Raw genomic sequence first — 16,563 nt, 5'->3', positions numbered from 1 at the left:
GCAATAAAGCAAATCAAGGCTGGTATATCAGAAATTAAGAACACAGTAGAGCAAATTAAAAGTACAATGGAGAGTCTCCAAAAGAGAATGAAGCAAGCAGAAGAAAGAATCTCAAAATTGAAAGATATTTCCTGTCATCAGGGGGAAGCAAATAAAAAGCTGGAAGCAGAGTTGGATCAGGCAAAAAAAAGCTTTCAAGACACTATTAAGAGGCCAAATATAAAAGTTATGGGAGTCCCAAAAGGTGCAGAAAGAGAAGCTGAGTTTGCAAATATATTTAATGAAATAATATAGGAAAATTTCCCTAATCTAGAGAAAGAATTGGGAAACAAGTTCCAGGAGGGGCACAGAATTCACAACAGGCTTGATCAAAAGCGATCTTCACCAAGACACATGATCATCAAGCTCTCTTCAATTGAACATAAGGAAAAGATCCTTAAATGTGCACATGAAAAAAATCTACTGACATATAAAGGAATGCCAATTCAACTCACAGGAGCTCTCTCACAGGAAACTCTACAGGAAAGAAGAGAATGGATTGATATATTCCAGATTCTAAAAGAAAAAAATTGTCCATCTAGGATAACATATCCAGCAAAGCTTTCTTTTGTCTTTGAAAATGAAATAAAATTCTTCCACAGTCAAGAAAAGCTAAAAGAATTTGCCTCTTCCAAACCTGCCCTACAAAGGATACTTCAAGAAGTTCTCTTGACAGAAAAAAGGAATAGCACCTACCAAAACCAAAGGCAAATGGGAAGAACATTCCAGAAAAATGACAACAGAAGACTAAACCAATGAACAACCTATTCCTAAAATGACAGGATCAAAGTACCACCCATGTATTTAAACTCTGAATGTAAAAGGCTTAAGCTCAATCAAATGCCGTAAATGAGTAGACTGGATTAAAAAAACAACACAACATCTATTTATTGTCTAGAAGAGACACGCTTCACCAACAAAAATCAGCGGAAACTCTATCTCATGGGTTTTGTTGTTTTCTGTTAGTTTCATCTCTTCAAAACACTTTCTTCTGATTAAATCATTCAATGACTCATAGATCATGCAGTGGCATCATTTTCTTCAAGAAGGTTCTTGATTTTCATTTCTTCAGCTACACGTTAGTCATTTAGTAGCATGTTATTTAACTTCATGGTGTTGTTAATTTCTTTTTTCTCCCAGATGTTGATTTTGTTTTGTGGCTTTTCATTTAAGGGGATGTATAGTAGCTGTGTAATAGAGACTGTCATATCTAGTAACATGTCATTTAACTTCATGGCATTGTAAATTCCTATTTTTCTTTCTATTGTTGATTTTGTATTACGACTTTTCATTTGAAGGGATGTACAGTAGCTGTGAAATGAAGACTAACATCCAGATGTGAGGATACAATGCGGTATGCATTTCTACTTCCAGACAAAGATGGACTTACAATGAAACTGTTCACTATATCTTGACACTAGGATTCTGGACTCTCTGCCATTGTCCCTGCCCGCAATGATGGACATATGACTGAGTATGAAGAACTGTATTTTAGTAATGATATAGAGGAACTGGTGGGGAGGGAACTGGGGAGGGGATAAAGGAAATGCCAGGAGCCTGTGGAACTGTATCATAAAATGATAATAATAATAATAATAAAATGTAAAAAAAAAAGCATAGTTAAAGAGAAAGAGAGGAAAGGACAGAAAGAGATTATCCATCTACTGGTTCACTTCCCAAAAGATTGCAATGACCAGATCTGGGCTGGTTCAAAGCCAGCAGCCAGCAACCTATTCTGGATCTCCCACATAGGTTCAGGGGCCCAAGAACTTGCTTTCCCAGGCTGTAAGCAGGGACGTGGTTTGGAAGTGGAGTAACTGGGACTCAAACTGACACCCATACATGATGCCAGTTCTGCTGGCAGAGGATTCAGCTTACTGTCCTATGGCTCAGTTCTAAAGAAGCTTTTAATTTCACTTTTCCACAAACTTTTGGAAGTATTCCCATACATTAAATCCCACATAGCCCAAAAGAAGAAAATCTTAACCAGAGCCATTCTAGATAGTCATTTCAGGAATTTTGTTGTTGGCTTGTTTGTTTTTATAAAACACACACACACACACACACACATGAATCTTACAACTTTATTTATTTCTCATCCACATTGGCCGTATGTAGATATTTGCAAGTTATTACTGGTACATAGCTAACCAAATTGCAGAGCTTGTTTTATTAATCTTCATCCACATTAGGTTTTCTGGACATCTCAAACAGATACTGTATGGGACGGACGTTCCTTATTCCTTTGGCCCAGAGAGCTTTGTTGAACTTGGTGTCGATATGCACATCTGGAGTCCCCATGTCTTTCATGACAAACTTTAGGATATCTGTGAGTGCTCGAGGAGCCCGCTTCTTGAAGCCTACTCCATGGATGTGTTTGTGAATGTGAATGGTCTACTCCTGTATCACAACCCCATTGGTGGCAGAATGGCCCTTCTTCTTGCACCCTTCTTTGCAGAAGCCATCTCATAGGGAGCAAGATGGAAAGGGCAAAAAGACATTTTTAAAAATTTTAAAAATAGTAAACAGTTTTCCAGAGCAGAGTGGCATAAGTACTAATAAAGATTTTTTAAGAGATTATTATTTTGTAAAAAAATATATATATATGTAAACATTTTATGAGTAACAGCTAAAAATTATCTATACCAATTATGAAATAATAATAATAACATTATAAAGAGAGGAGATTAATTATGAAACTTTGGGGTGCCAACTTTTGGCACTAAGTGCCCCTGAGATATTGATGAAATCAATTTGGGGCTGTCTTACTCAATGCTAAGCATTAAAGGCTATAGGCTTAGCAAACCTCCTGTAATTGGGGAATCATCCACCTCTCAAACTTAAAATCGACTTAAAAATGGAGTAAGAAATATGAAGTAAATATTCTTTGAAAAAATAAACAGTTGGGGAACAGTTATGTAAAGGGAAGTACTCGGGGAGCTGCTTCCACAACAGCAGGCCTGCTCACTTTCTATGAATCTAATTTTCCTGTTTGCTATCCGGGAATACTGGATCAATGCAGGTTTGTGATAAGAATGTGTTTTGAAAACAAATGTGGACCTCTGTGAAAGTGTGACTGAAGAAAAGTTGTCCATAGTGTGTCTGATGGGCCAGTTTCATTCTTCCTTTTTGTCTTTTTTTTTCCTGTTCAGCATATTCTTGTAATGTTGTGATAATGCTAGTCCATAATAACTTTATTTCCAATCAGTTCAGATTAATAGTAAATAAACATGTGGCTCACGAAAGAATGGAGATTCTTTCCCAGTAGCTCAAATATGTCACATAGCATTCTTTGACAAATACGATCACTTTGAAAAATTGTGTTACAACAACCTTAGAAAAGTCGCCCTATGGGGAAGGGAGAGAAGATGGCAATATTATTATGTTCTTAGAGGTGTATCTAAAGATCACAGTGACCCTGTTAAAAACTAAGTTAAAAATAAAAACAAACTAAAAGCATAAAATAAAATCAAAGTCACCCTAGCTATTTGAAAACATTTTTAGTGTGATTTCTTAGCACAGGCATAGTAAATACAAGATTAAAAGGAACTTGTTTGCTAATATATTGGTAAAGGAAAAGGGAATGGACAAGAAACCTAAGCTTCGAACATAATAACCATGAACACCAACCAAGTCTTCATGTAGCAATTTCACCAGTCAAGTTGACCACGCATTTCCCTCTATGATAAGTTTTAGTGAAGGCTAAGAAGTGCTGTGTCTACTGTCCTTGAAAATGAACTATCCAAAGGGGGGAAAAACGCAGGTTCTCACATCACATGGTTTTATTTTTTAAGATGTTTAGTGAGTCAACCTGTTATATAACATACACATCAAGGATGAAATCAAGAAAGATATAGAGATCAAGAAGGGTGTAGAAATAAGAGTAGGTTTATCATCCAGTCCTCACGAAAATCTTCCAAAATAAACAAAACAGGGAAGAAACTTGAAACTAGGAAATAGCTTCAAAGTTATACTGTGAACTTTATGGAATACCTTTTAGGAATAGAATAAATTGAACTAAATTGAAAATAAACACTACAATTTGACAATAAATGATCATTCTAAAGGCAGTGATTTGGCAATTTAAAAAGCAAGTGAAGGTAAGTCTGGAAAATCCCCAATTACATTTCCCATTTGGGAGAGAGGTCTGAAGGTAGGGAGTAAATTAGAGAATGATGAAGAAATCTTTTCATTACGCATTGAGTGTCATGGGACTTAGTGCTCAATATGTATGGTCTATAAAGAAAAATTCCTCCAAACACCATTGAAAAAAAGTAGGTTACTTGAAAACGGGTGAAAAAAATAGGTTGTCTCCAGACTTTTTTCTAGCACTAGTGGATACTAGCAAAGCAATTTCAGTGGACAAGAAAATGTCAGTAACTGTTGGAAATGCGGCCTCTCTTTCAAAGGGTTTCTGGCCTGGAGATGGAAACGCGTGCCATTCAACCCAGCCTCAATGTCAACAGGAGAAATTTTTGGACAGGATGGCCACATTTATAACAGAATTGAAAAGTGCACATTTTAAAATAAACTCTTCTGATTCTTCACTATTTGCATTTAAAACCATTTGAATTGGAAAAGGAAAATCTTACAGATGAGAAGGCAAAGATTTAACTTCAATAAACTATCAAATTTGTTAAATCATATCATAAAGCTACATATATTGAAAGCTGGTATTTGATACCCAATAAATAGGTAAATCAGTGGGAAAGTCTTAGGAATTACCAAATAAATCCAAGTCTGAAGAATTTTGATGTGATAGAGGTGACATTAAAAGTGAATGAAATAGGGACTGGCGCTGGCATAGTAAACAAAATCTCCATCTGCAGTGCCAGCTTCCTGTCACAACTGCTCCCTGCTTATGACCTGGGAAAGCAGCAGAGGATGGTACAAGTGCTTGGACCCCTACATACATGTGGGAGAACTGGAAGGAGCTCAAGGACCCTGCCTGGCTTCAGATATGCTCAGGTCCAGGCATTGTGACCATTTGGACCATTTGGTAAACCAGCAGAAGGAAGATTTCTCTCTCTCTCTCTCTCTCCCTCTTTCCCTCCCTGGTTTTCCCAGTAACTCTGCCTTTCACATAAAAAGTAAAATGAATAAGTAAATTTAAAAAAATTTTTAAATCTTTACAAAAATTAATGAGGGGCCAGTGTGTTGCTTGAAGTAGCTATTTCTTCACCTCCAAGCGCTGGCTTCCCATATGGGCACTGGTTTGTGTCCTGGCTGCACCATTGCCCATTCCACTTCCTGCTTATGGTCTAAGGAGCAGTGGGGGACAGCCCAAAGCCTTGCAACCCTGCAGTCATGTGGAAAAACTGGAAGTGGCTCCTGGATCCCATTTTGGATCAGTTCACTTCTGCTTTTACAGCCATCTGAGAAGTGAATCAGCACATGGATGGTCTCTGTCGCTCATTCTCTCTGTAAATTTCTTTCCAATAAAATAATCAATTAATTAAAATGAATGAAAAAATTATTCAGTGTGATTTGATGGCACTGTATAGCTACTTGGACAATAAAGCATTTGAATCCTTGTTCCTATAAAACCATGAAAATGCAATAAAAATTTTTAAAAAGATGATGTGATGGTATTCACAAATAAAGAATAAATGTCATCAGGTAAAAACCAACATTCTGTTTGTGCTCTCACAACAAAATAACTTCCACTTATATTTATGTGTTGAAAATCACAAACATATTCTTATTATCTAGGTATATTTGTAATGATAAGGAGAAGAAGACTTTCCTGAGTGTATAGCAAATTTTCCTTACTGAACTTAAATGATGATTAATTGCTGAAGTCTTCCTGGATTGAGAAGGTGGTATTTGTGTTTGTGGATTGAGTTCACACAAGTGACTACACTCAGATTTTAGCTCAAAAGGTTGCTACAACAGACATTTAGTCCAACGTTTAAAACATGGATTGAGACACGTTCATCCCACATATACATATATATATCTGACTTCACAGTAAATAAACAAATAAATCTTTTTAAAAAGTGAAAATAATGAAATAAGTTAAATCACAGTTACACTTGATAAAGGAAAATATGTCAATGTTACTGTGAAAGTATCACTACTCTGGATGAGTGATCTGATACAGTAGGCTAGTTAACATAGAACGTCTAAGATTAAGTCTCACCCCCCACTTCAATCCGGCTTCATGGTAATGTGTACCCTGGAGAAAAGAAAGCAATGGCTCATGTATGTGGGTCCCTGCCACTCATGTGAAAGACGCATTTGGAGTTTCTGCTTTCTTACTTTAGATTTATTGTGTCCCAGTTGCTGAGGTCATTTGAGAACTGAACTAGTGGATAGAATGTCTATTTCTCTCTCATTGAAGTTTTTCTTCACTCTGACTCTTAAATAAACTTTTTTAAAAAGAAGGTTTCTCTAGCCTATCTTCCCAACCAAATGCATTCAAAAGAACATTATGATTTTTCTCCACATATGATAAGTAACATGACTGATAATACCCATTTATGGGAGGCATTGGAAAAGAAGATTCTACACTGCGGTGATATAAGTTCAAATTTCCTTTCAGAATAGCAACTAGGTGTTTCATCAAAGTCCTTTGAAAATACACACAAAAATAACTCCATTCTAAAGGACTTTCCTTCAGGAAATTAGACAGACAAGAATGAATCAGAATGTTCCTTTCTACAGGAAAGGGAAAAAGAGAGAGAATGTGAAAATGGTGATCTCACCCACCTTCCTGTAGCCTTTGACCCATATCACCCTAATCAACTATCATCAAAAATAAATATAATAAAAAAGAATGTTCCTTTCAAACTTCAGAACAGTAGTCATAAAAACAAATACATACTCAATTTATTCATGTACTTATTCCATAAACATTAGTTTTGATATGTCAGCTTTGTTGACAAATTAAAGATCCTGTTGCATGGTATTCATGTTCTTATGTGGGAGCAAACAATAGACTAATAGCTATGATATACAAAATAAAGAATGGGGTGTGCAAAAATTTCTCTCGTACATGAATTGTAATGCAGGCCTTAAAAAAAGGACCAGAGAGATATGCTTCTGATCCAATTTTTAAGGACTTGTTGCCCAGCAAGGTAGAAACCTTCTTTGTTTTGCTCATAGTTTTAGCTTTGTCTCTAAGCACTGAATGCTATGTTTTTCAGATTGCAAGAACTCAAAACAATAAAGCATTTTGATTAAAAATTAGTTAAATTTTACATTATGTGTGTGGAAGGGTTGGTGCAATGGTTCAATTGGTTAATCCTTCCCTTGCAAGTGGCAGCATCCCTTATGAGTATTAGTTCATATACTGGCTACTCCATTTCCCATCTAGCTCTCTGCTTGCGGCCTAGCAAAGCAGTGCAGGATGGACCAAAACCTTGGAACCCTGTACCTGTGGGGGGAGACCAGGAGAAGGTTCCTAGTCCTTGGCTTCAAATCACCTCACTTGGAAAGTGAAACAGCAGATGGAAGATCTTTCTCCTTGTCTACAAATTTGCCTTTTCAATAAAAGTAAATAAATCTTAAATAAAAAATAAAGAAGAAGAAGAAGAAGAAGAAATCATAAGGAATACCTGGACAGCCTTAGCCAGCAAAACCTGTACTTTTCAATAGTTTATTATTTTCTTGGGATTAGTTGCTTCGGTGTTCAGCAACAGCCATTTGCTAGGACGGTGAGTCACTAGTGTGACTGAGAGCGGGCCCCTTTGGACTGCCATCATTCCTCTCCTTTGTCACTACTCACTTTGTATTTCTGGTCGCTCAGTTTAGGCTGCTTGACAACAACACTTTTCAACATACAAGTTGCCTTATAAGCCCATTTTTGACCAAACTTAGATCCTTGAATTGCAAGAGACCATGTAATTCAACTACTCTCTCAATGACCACTTCCAACTGGTTTCTTTCTTCAAGTGTTTGCCTAGGAAACCACTTCCAGTCTTTCTTGGGCCTTTAAGTGTCCTGATTGCCTACTCAGTCGTCCAAACTCTTTATTCATATGTAATTGTTATGTTTATTCATATTTATTAGAAATAAATAAATTCTAAGTAATCACTTTTTATTAAATAACTAGGACATCTAAGAAACTTTTTGAAGTTATTAAGGAAACAACAAAGGAAAGTAAGAGTAAGCATCAATCTTCAATTAATCATTCAAGTGGAGTACATCCAGACAGAATTAGCAGTAACAATTGGTACAGGATAAAGGTCCTCCAACTGGGAAAGTAATGAATGGCTGATTACCAAATTTAGGGTCAAATACGATGCATGCTGTTATTTTTTTCTTTTCCAGCTTTCTTGAATTGAGCTATAAATCTAACCAATTTTATTTGTTGCACTTTAAGTAGGTGAATTAGAAATTCATCCATACTGCCAGCAAAATGGTAATAGCAAAAGCAAAAATTGCAGTTATATCTAACAGCAGGAACTTTGGTAGTGACTTACAATTTAACCTTTAAAAACACTGACCAAGTGAATTAACCTATTATGCTTTGGGTCTAAGCATGTCCTAAAAATTATTAGTTCATATTTTTGTCATATTCTAAAGTTTCATATACTTTATAATAATAGTACTTTAAAACATGATGATTGAAAATTGAATTGATATTTAATCGCAATTCTACACACTTCTTTTTTAGATTTTATTTGTTTCAAAACCCAAGTTACAGAAAAATTAGTGAGCAGAGAGAGAGAGAGAGAGCTTCTATCCTTCCATCTGCTGGCTTACTACCTAAATGGCCACAATGACCAGCACTGAGCCAGGGGTCAGGAACTCCATCCAAGGCTGCCATGTGGGTGGCAGGGCCCCAACAACTTGACCTATCTTTTACTGCTTTCCCAGGTGCATCAACAAGGAAGTGGATCAGAAGCAGAGAAGCAGACATTGTAACTGGCAGTTAGTTACATGGGATGCTGGCCTTGCAACTACAGACTTAACATGCTACATCACAATGCCAACCAATGCATACAAGGTTTGGACTGTAAGAATTATATTACAAATTGAAGAAATCTGATATATTTGGGGAATAGTATTTTTAAAAAATATTTGTGTTTTACTTTCTTTTCGATAAAAATTACATGTTGTATCTTCAAATGTAAAAAGTACAAAGATAAATTTCAAAAATAATGTGAAATAGATTTCTATTATTACAAAGGAAAATATTAATGTTTTTCTTGGTGCCTGGGTACATGATGGAGAGTATAGCTTCTATCCACTGATTCACTCACAAGGCCAGCTGAAGCCAGGATCTACGAATTCAAACAAGTTTTCCCAGGTGAGTTGCAGGAACCCAAGTACTTGGGCCATAATCTGCTGCCTCTGAAATGCATTAGCAAGAAGCTGGATCAGAAGTGTCGAATAGCTGGGACTCAGATCAGGCACTCTGACATGGGATAATAGGGGTCCTAAGCAATTGCTTAATATCCCAATATACTGACTATTTAAATCTTCACTGCATGGTGAATTTCAAGCAGTCAAAATTATACCATATCATAAGAAAGGAAACACCCTTCTCTATTTGATTAACTTGTTTAATATTACCATAACTTCAAAATAATTTGCTAATGATTGTTGGACTTGTGAAATTGATCTTCAGGACTCCACATGATGGCTTATTTAGTGAAATCCTCCCCTTACAAGCACCAGGATCCCATATGGGCACAGGTTTGTGTCCTGGCTGCTCCACTTCCCATCTAGCTGCTTGTTTGGGGTCTGGTAAAGCAGTGGAGGATGGCTCAAGTCCTGGGGACCCCGTACCCACGTGGGAGACTCAGAAGAAGCTCCTGGACCCTGGCTTCAGAGCTTCTCAGCTGCAGCCATTTTGGCCTTTTGGGGAGTGAACCAGTAGGTGGAAGATCTTTCTCTCTTTCTTCTTCTCTGTAAATCTGCCTTTACATGTAGAATAAATAAATCTTTTTTAAAAAAAGGAAAAGAAAAAGAAATTGACAACCAAAGTCTTTTGATCGAGGTAGGAGGACACACCCCCATGCCCCCCCCCCAATTTTTCACTTTCTTTCTATTTATTTGGTGTCAAATTAGTCCTCTGCTGGAATTTCTCAAAACTTGGCTTACCAGATGACTCTCTTGACTTGGAACTGTCATCGCTAAAAACATGGATATAATTAAAATAAACCTCAGCCCTGATGGCTTCAGATACTGATTCGTGGGCCTCCACATGTGGCCTTGTTTTCTGCTTTCTGTACTTTATTACCTGGGAAGTTCTCTGCTTCTGTCACCACTTTTCCCTTGTGATATGAAATCTTTTAATTTATTGCGGCCAAATTTTTCTCTTCTTACCTTTTCTTTTGCTTGCATTATCAGCCTTTATATTTGTACTGAATGATTGCTATCAACAAATAAACCTATTGTCTTGCTCCCTCTCCTGAGAATAGAGAAAGACTTCTTACTTCGGTGAAATCTTCTGATAATCATTACATTTTTTCATTGGTCTCCTGGGTAAAGTTTGATAAATGCACTTCTTTTATTCACTAGGTTCATTTATTCTTCAACCCACTGCGGTTTGGTTGAAACTTCTATAAAATATTACTAATTTAATTTGGGACAGCAAGTGTAACAGATATTTTCCCTTTTTCCTTGCATTTCAAGCAAACTGTTTCAACTCGGTACTCATACCAGGTGTAGCAGCTATCTTGTTTTCTAAGCTTTTTGCTCCCAACTTACCTAGGATTGTAATTTCACATGCACTATTTTGTGGTAAGCCATGCCTGTATGGTGGTGACTGTCAAAATGAGTTTCTCAGTTCTCTCTCCTGCCCACTAGACTCGTATCGAACTATACACTTGACATCTTCACTGGAATATCCAATATATGTTTCAAATGCATAAGACTTTGATTTAAGCTGAATAAAGTCCCCTCCAAATATGTCTATATGCTGATCCTTAGAATTTATTAATGTGTTACACTGCACGGCAAAAGAAACTTTGCTGTTGGTATTGTATTAGAGATTTTGAGAAGGTAAGATTATCCTGAATTAACAGGCTCATTCCAAGGATCCTTTCAAGAAGAGGACCAAAGGTGGGAAGCAGAGAGGTGACATGCCCATGGGTGCAAAATGAGAATAGAGTATGTGATGTGATGTCATGAGCTGAAGAAAACTGCCAGAAGCTGCAAAATGGAAAGAGACACTTCTCCCCTATAGTCTTCGGAAAGAAATGTGCTTGTTGACACCGTGACTTTAAAACAGTGAGACTGCGTTTGGACCTCTGAGCTCCAGAAATACAAGATGATAAGTTTCTCTTTATTTGAACAATTACATAACCATTTCTCTCAGCACCAATAGGAAAATAACTAGAAATTTTAATGTCTAAAAGTAGATTTTTTTAAAAAAATTTAATGTGTTTTATTATTATATATGTACTGATATGTATATACAAATTGATGTGCTTTAAGTAGAAAGATCTTTCATGAGGTTCACAAAACTAAAATCAAAAAATAAATTAATTTTTATGCAAAATGTTTTTCAATCCATGTAATATTTCCATAATATACATTTTACATGAACTTTCTGAATATCTTTACATATATGGATTTCAGAAATTGTTGTGCCAAAATAAGTTTGCCATTTTAAAACATTTATTTACATGACAGGCAGAGCAACAGAGAAAGGGGATGATACAGACCTTCCACCTAAGGGTTCACTCCCCATATGGGCAAAGCAGCCTCATCTGGACTAGGCTTAATCCAACAGCCAAGCGTTCCCTCCTAGTCTTGTACGTTGGTGGTCAGGGTCAAAATTCTTGGGACATCTTCCTTCTCAGGCTCATGGGCAGAAAGTTTGAAGGGAACCACAGCTGACACCTAATGTGGCATTGCAATATGGAGTGCTAACTTAAGCAGCAGCTTAGCCAAATATGTCACCATGCCAACCTGAAGTTAAATGTTTTCCCATTGGCTTTTCAAAGTATCCTCATTCATTTAGCTGTTTTTTGACTTAGTCTATATTTGAAATTCCTTTATTCCTATGATCATATAAATGGTTTATTAAAATCACATCCTGGACCCAGTGCAGTGGCTTAGCAGCTAAAGTCCTCGCCTTGAACACTTCGAAATCCCATATGGTCACCAGTTCTAATCCTGATAGCTCCGCTTCTTATCCAGCTCCCTGCTTGTGGCCTAGGAAAGCAGTGGAGGACAGCCCAAAGCCTTGGGACCCTGCACCCACATGGGAGGCCCAGAAGAGCTCCTGGCTCCTGGCTTCGGATCGGTGTAGCACCAGCCATTGTGGTCACTTGGGGAGTGAATCATCGGATGGAAGATATTTCTCTCTGTCTCTCCTGATATATATATATCTGATTTTGCAATAAAAAAATAAATACATTATAAAGATATAAATTACATGAATAGGAACTTTGATAACATAATAATGGAGGAAATGTGCCCACTTGGGTGGATAAGGTTGTGTCTTTATGGAAATGACATTTAAAATCGATCCTAAAGAATGTAGATGATTCCCTCATGTCAAGCAGAGTGTTCTTGGTAGAGAATATGTGTAGAAGGTCTGTGGAGCTGCAAGAGCAGGGCAGAATTCTAGGCCATATTTTGGGGAATGGATATTGAAAAGGAGGCTGCAGAAGAAAATAGCAGGTAGATTATTACATTAAGTCTGGATTTTATGTTAGGTCCACTGGGAAGAGAAAACAACCCAAGCAACTACCATGATAGGCAGCATTAGAGGTTACGAAGCATGAGCTAAGATGTTGGCAGTGATGATGAAGAGGCATGAGTTGTGGCAAAATATATTCTGGCAATAAAAGCCTCAGTTTTTATGATAGACCAGGTGTAGAGGAAGAAATAATGTGACAAGTGAAGGCTGCCATCCAGTTTTCAGGCTTGAACAAAGGGGTGCATGAATGGAAATGTACATTGAGATAGGAAAGCTTTCAGGAAAGGCTCTCAGTGGGAGAAGAATTGAGACAGAATGGAGAAAAAAAAAAGGAACTTTCATGTTTGCTCTCTGTATCATCTTTTAAGAGATAGAGTTCTCAAAACAAGAAATGAACTTTCTAAAAACTTAGAAACACAGGAAAATATTTCAGCAAGTATTCCACAAGCCTTGTATTTGAAATACCACATCTAGCACCCGAGTCATGTTGCCACACTGGCTGAGGCAGCAGCAAATGCTATTACAACAGCACTTTCGTTCTTCTAAAAGTTAAGGCTCTGTCAGTATTTCCATTATAAATTCCAATTTTCAGGAGTTTATAACTTGGCTATTTTTAAATCACATCAGGCTGAAACTTGCAAGAAGTAAAGCCTTTCAAAAAGTAGATTTAATGCATTTTTGTCAATATCTAGTTAAACTATTAGCTTTTTTCTGAAATAAAGTTGTTTTCAGTTAATATATTGAGAGACAAATATTTAATTAAAACAGATTTTAGTTTGAGTTGTCTGAAAATAACTACATTTTATAACAATGTCATGTTTCATATGTATAAATTAGATAGAATGTGCCACAAACATTATGCTGAAGCAATTTTAACACATTATACCAAAACTTGGCATATGTATTGCAGTTTTGGATGAATCTTCCGTAATAAAACTTACCGTAAATTGGATAAGGTTTTTCTGAAGAATAATACTGTATTCAATCTTGTTTTATAAATAAAAATTTCATTATTTTCCCAGGCAGAATTTAGTTTTAAAGGTCTCATTGCATTAAAAATAAGCTTCTTTAATTTGGGAAATAACATCTTAATTTCCTTTTAGTATTAGAACATTATTATGTGTATGCAGCATTCACCTCAGGCCTTTTGTGACAACCAGTTAATGAATCTGCCTCGGAGTCCAGACACACTCTCTTCCCTGTTGAGGTACATGGGAGAAAGACAGACAATATCTCAGAAGAAACACAATGCATTGCTATCTAGTACGTCAAATGAGGGGTACAATGATGCATAAGCAAGTGCCCTACCTGGAGAGGATGCACAACTAAATCAAAAGAAAAACAGGTAAGACAAGACCCAAAAAGAGCAGAGTTGGAGATTCTAACCAGCAGAACAATGAGGAAATGCTTAGCCTGCAGGAAGCAGTTAAGTAATGTCAAGGAGAATGCGCAGGAAGGAAGCTGGAGGCAAAGAGCTTTCCAGGGTGACAGCAGCTGCAGCAAAGGGAAGAAGCTGGGGATTCGTAGGGACATTGACGAGGAGCTCACGTTTGTCCAATAGATGTCACTTTCTGGGTCCGTTTTAATCATTTGTAAAAAGTGTATGTGTGTGCATGTGTGTATATGTGCTTATTTAATGAATACGAGGGGTCTACTGAAACTGAAATGGACTAATGGGTAGATCCCTTGATAATCAAAATATTTCCTGGGAAGAAACTTCCAGTTTGGGAGATTGCTCATAAATGTATCTTTGTAATGATGAAAATATAAAAAATCTGAGATTATAAAACTGATTTTTCTTCTTTCTTTATATAGTTATTTATTTGAGAGTGAGAGACAAACTGACAGTAGAACCCATTCACTGACTCTCTCCTCAAAAGCCCATCATGGCTAAAGCGGAGCCCGGCCAGGCTGCTGCCAGTACCCCAGAAGTCAATTCTGATCTCCCATATGTATGGCAGGGACTCCTTGTGGCATTACCTGCTGCTTCCAAAGCTCTACATCAGTCGGAATCTTGAATTTGGAGAAAAGCTGGGACTCTACCCTAGTGCTCTGCAATGGAACTCAGGTGTCCTGGTGGGTCTCTGGACAACTAGAGAAATGTCTGCCCAACAGGTATTTTTTAATGCATTGGAAATATATGCGACTTTATATGTACAATACTCATTTTTCTGTTGAAAAAGCAGGTTTTATTTTTTATTACAATTTCATTGAAGGAATCCTTTGAATATTTAGAAATAAGTTCCATATAATGAATTTACCCAGGAGCCTAAGTAATGGTGCAGTGAATTAGGCTGTGCCGGCATCCTATAAAGAAGTGAAAGTTGGGAGTCCTACCTTCTCCATCTAATTGCTTCTAATGTGCCTGGGAAAACACTAAAAGATCCCTGATTCTCTGCTTGCAAATAAAATGAAAATGATTTTTTAAAAATTTAAAAAGACCAGATCTTAGCGAAGTAAAAATTGAAGTGTTATATAATATTTCAATTATATCTACTTCAATGGTAATAATTGAAGTATATATAATATTACTTCTAATAAACGTAAGAAAAAATAAAACAAAAATGAGCTAATCAAGCAACAAAATCACAGAAGAAGAGATATAAAAGGTCAACACACACGCCTATTTGGAGTTAAGGTAGTGAAAATTATAACAAGAAACTACCATTTTATTCAAAAAATTAATAAACATAAGGCAAATAAAACTGAAGTGAGGGTATCAGTAAGCAGTTACACTGCATATCATGGCTGGGAAGGAAATGGCAGAAGCCTTTGAGGAGCAGTCTGCCAGGAAGCACTAAAACTGAAGATAAACAAATAGGTAGGAAAATCTAATCTAAATATATGGAAATACAAGTATACATGTTAACATTTTACTTTCTTTGGTACTGAATTTCTTGAAGAGTAAAAGAGGACTCAGTTCTCTGTAAACCTTAGATTTTTTTTGAATTTAGTCAATTCAGGAGTAAAGAAATGATCTGGCCCTGGCACAATGGGCCAATGGGCTAATTCTTACTCTTCAAGCACTGGGATTCCATATAGGTGCTTGTTCGTGCCCTGGCTGCTCCACTTCCAATCCAGATTCCTGCTTGTGGCCTGGAAAAGCAGTAGAGGATGGCCCAAAGCCTTGGGACCCTGCACCCATTTGGGAGACCCAGAACAGGCTCCTTGCTCCTGGCTTCAGATTGGCCCAGCTCCGGACGTTGTGGCCATTTGGGGAATGAATCATCAGATGGAAGATCTTTCTCTCTTTCTCTCCTTCTCTCTGTAAATCTGCTTTTCTAATAAAATAAACAAATTGTTTGATGAAAGAAGAAATCAGCAAAATAATTTCAGGTGGTAACAGGTGATTTTTGGAAAGTAAAATATAGTGATATGATAAATAAGCAAATAGCAGTTATCTAAGACACTGTGAGGTCATTTTTATAAATTATAATAATAAATATTAACATGCTGTTTAGGTGTATATATGGTGAAATTAAATATATAATATAAATGTATAAATATATAATATATAAATATATAATATATAAATACATATGTCCAACTGCAGAGGACAATTAATCAATAGTACATATGAATCTGACTTATAGTAGTGCTTCCAGGAAAATATAAACTTTAAACATGAACAAAATTATATTTTTTATAAATATATTTATAAATAAAAGCATGCTGAGCTTGTACTGTTTAAAGTAATGGAACTGGATTAAACCTCAGCAAGAATAGAAAAATGGTAAGTGCACCTGATAAAGGCACAAACTGAAAACTGCAGAACATTGATCAAGTGACTTTACTGTTTTGTATTGTTTTTAAAGATAATAAGTTCTATTTACATGAAGTGAGTACTTCAAAAAGTTGGTGTAGAAGTAAAATTAAAGTATGAGCTTGAGAGAACATTTAGGCTGGATGTTAACCCAGCT

At 36.5% G+C, this 16,563-nt stretch overlaps 1 pseudogene; it reads right to left on the bottom strand.

Moving 5' to 3' along the window:
• Nucleotides 1–2,127: 2,127 nt before the first annotated feature.
• On the bottom strand, nucleotides 2,128–2,504 carry LOC131477972 (large ribosomal subunit protein eL31-like; annotated as a pseudogene).
• Nucleotides 2,505–16,563: the final 14,059 nt, after the last annotated feature.

The sequence above is a fragment of the Ochotona princeps genome, chromosome 2, assembly GCF_030435755.1.
Source record: "Ochotona princeps isolate mOchPri1 chromosome 2, mOchPri1.hap1, whole genome shotgun sequence".
Lineage (NCBI taxonomy): Eukaryota > Metazoa > Chordata > Mammalia > Lagomorpha > Ochotonidae > Ochotona > Ochotona princeps.
This window is presented reverse-complemented; position numbering and strand designations above follow the sequence as displayed.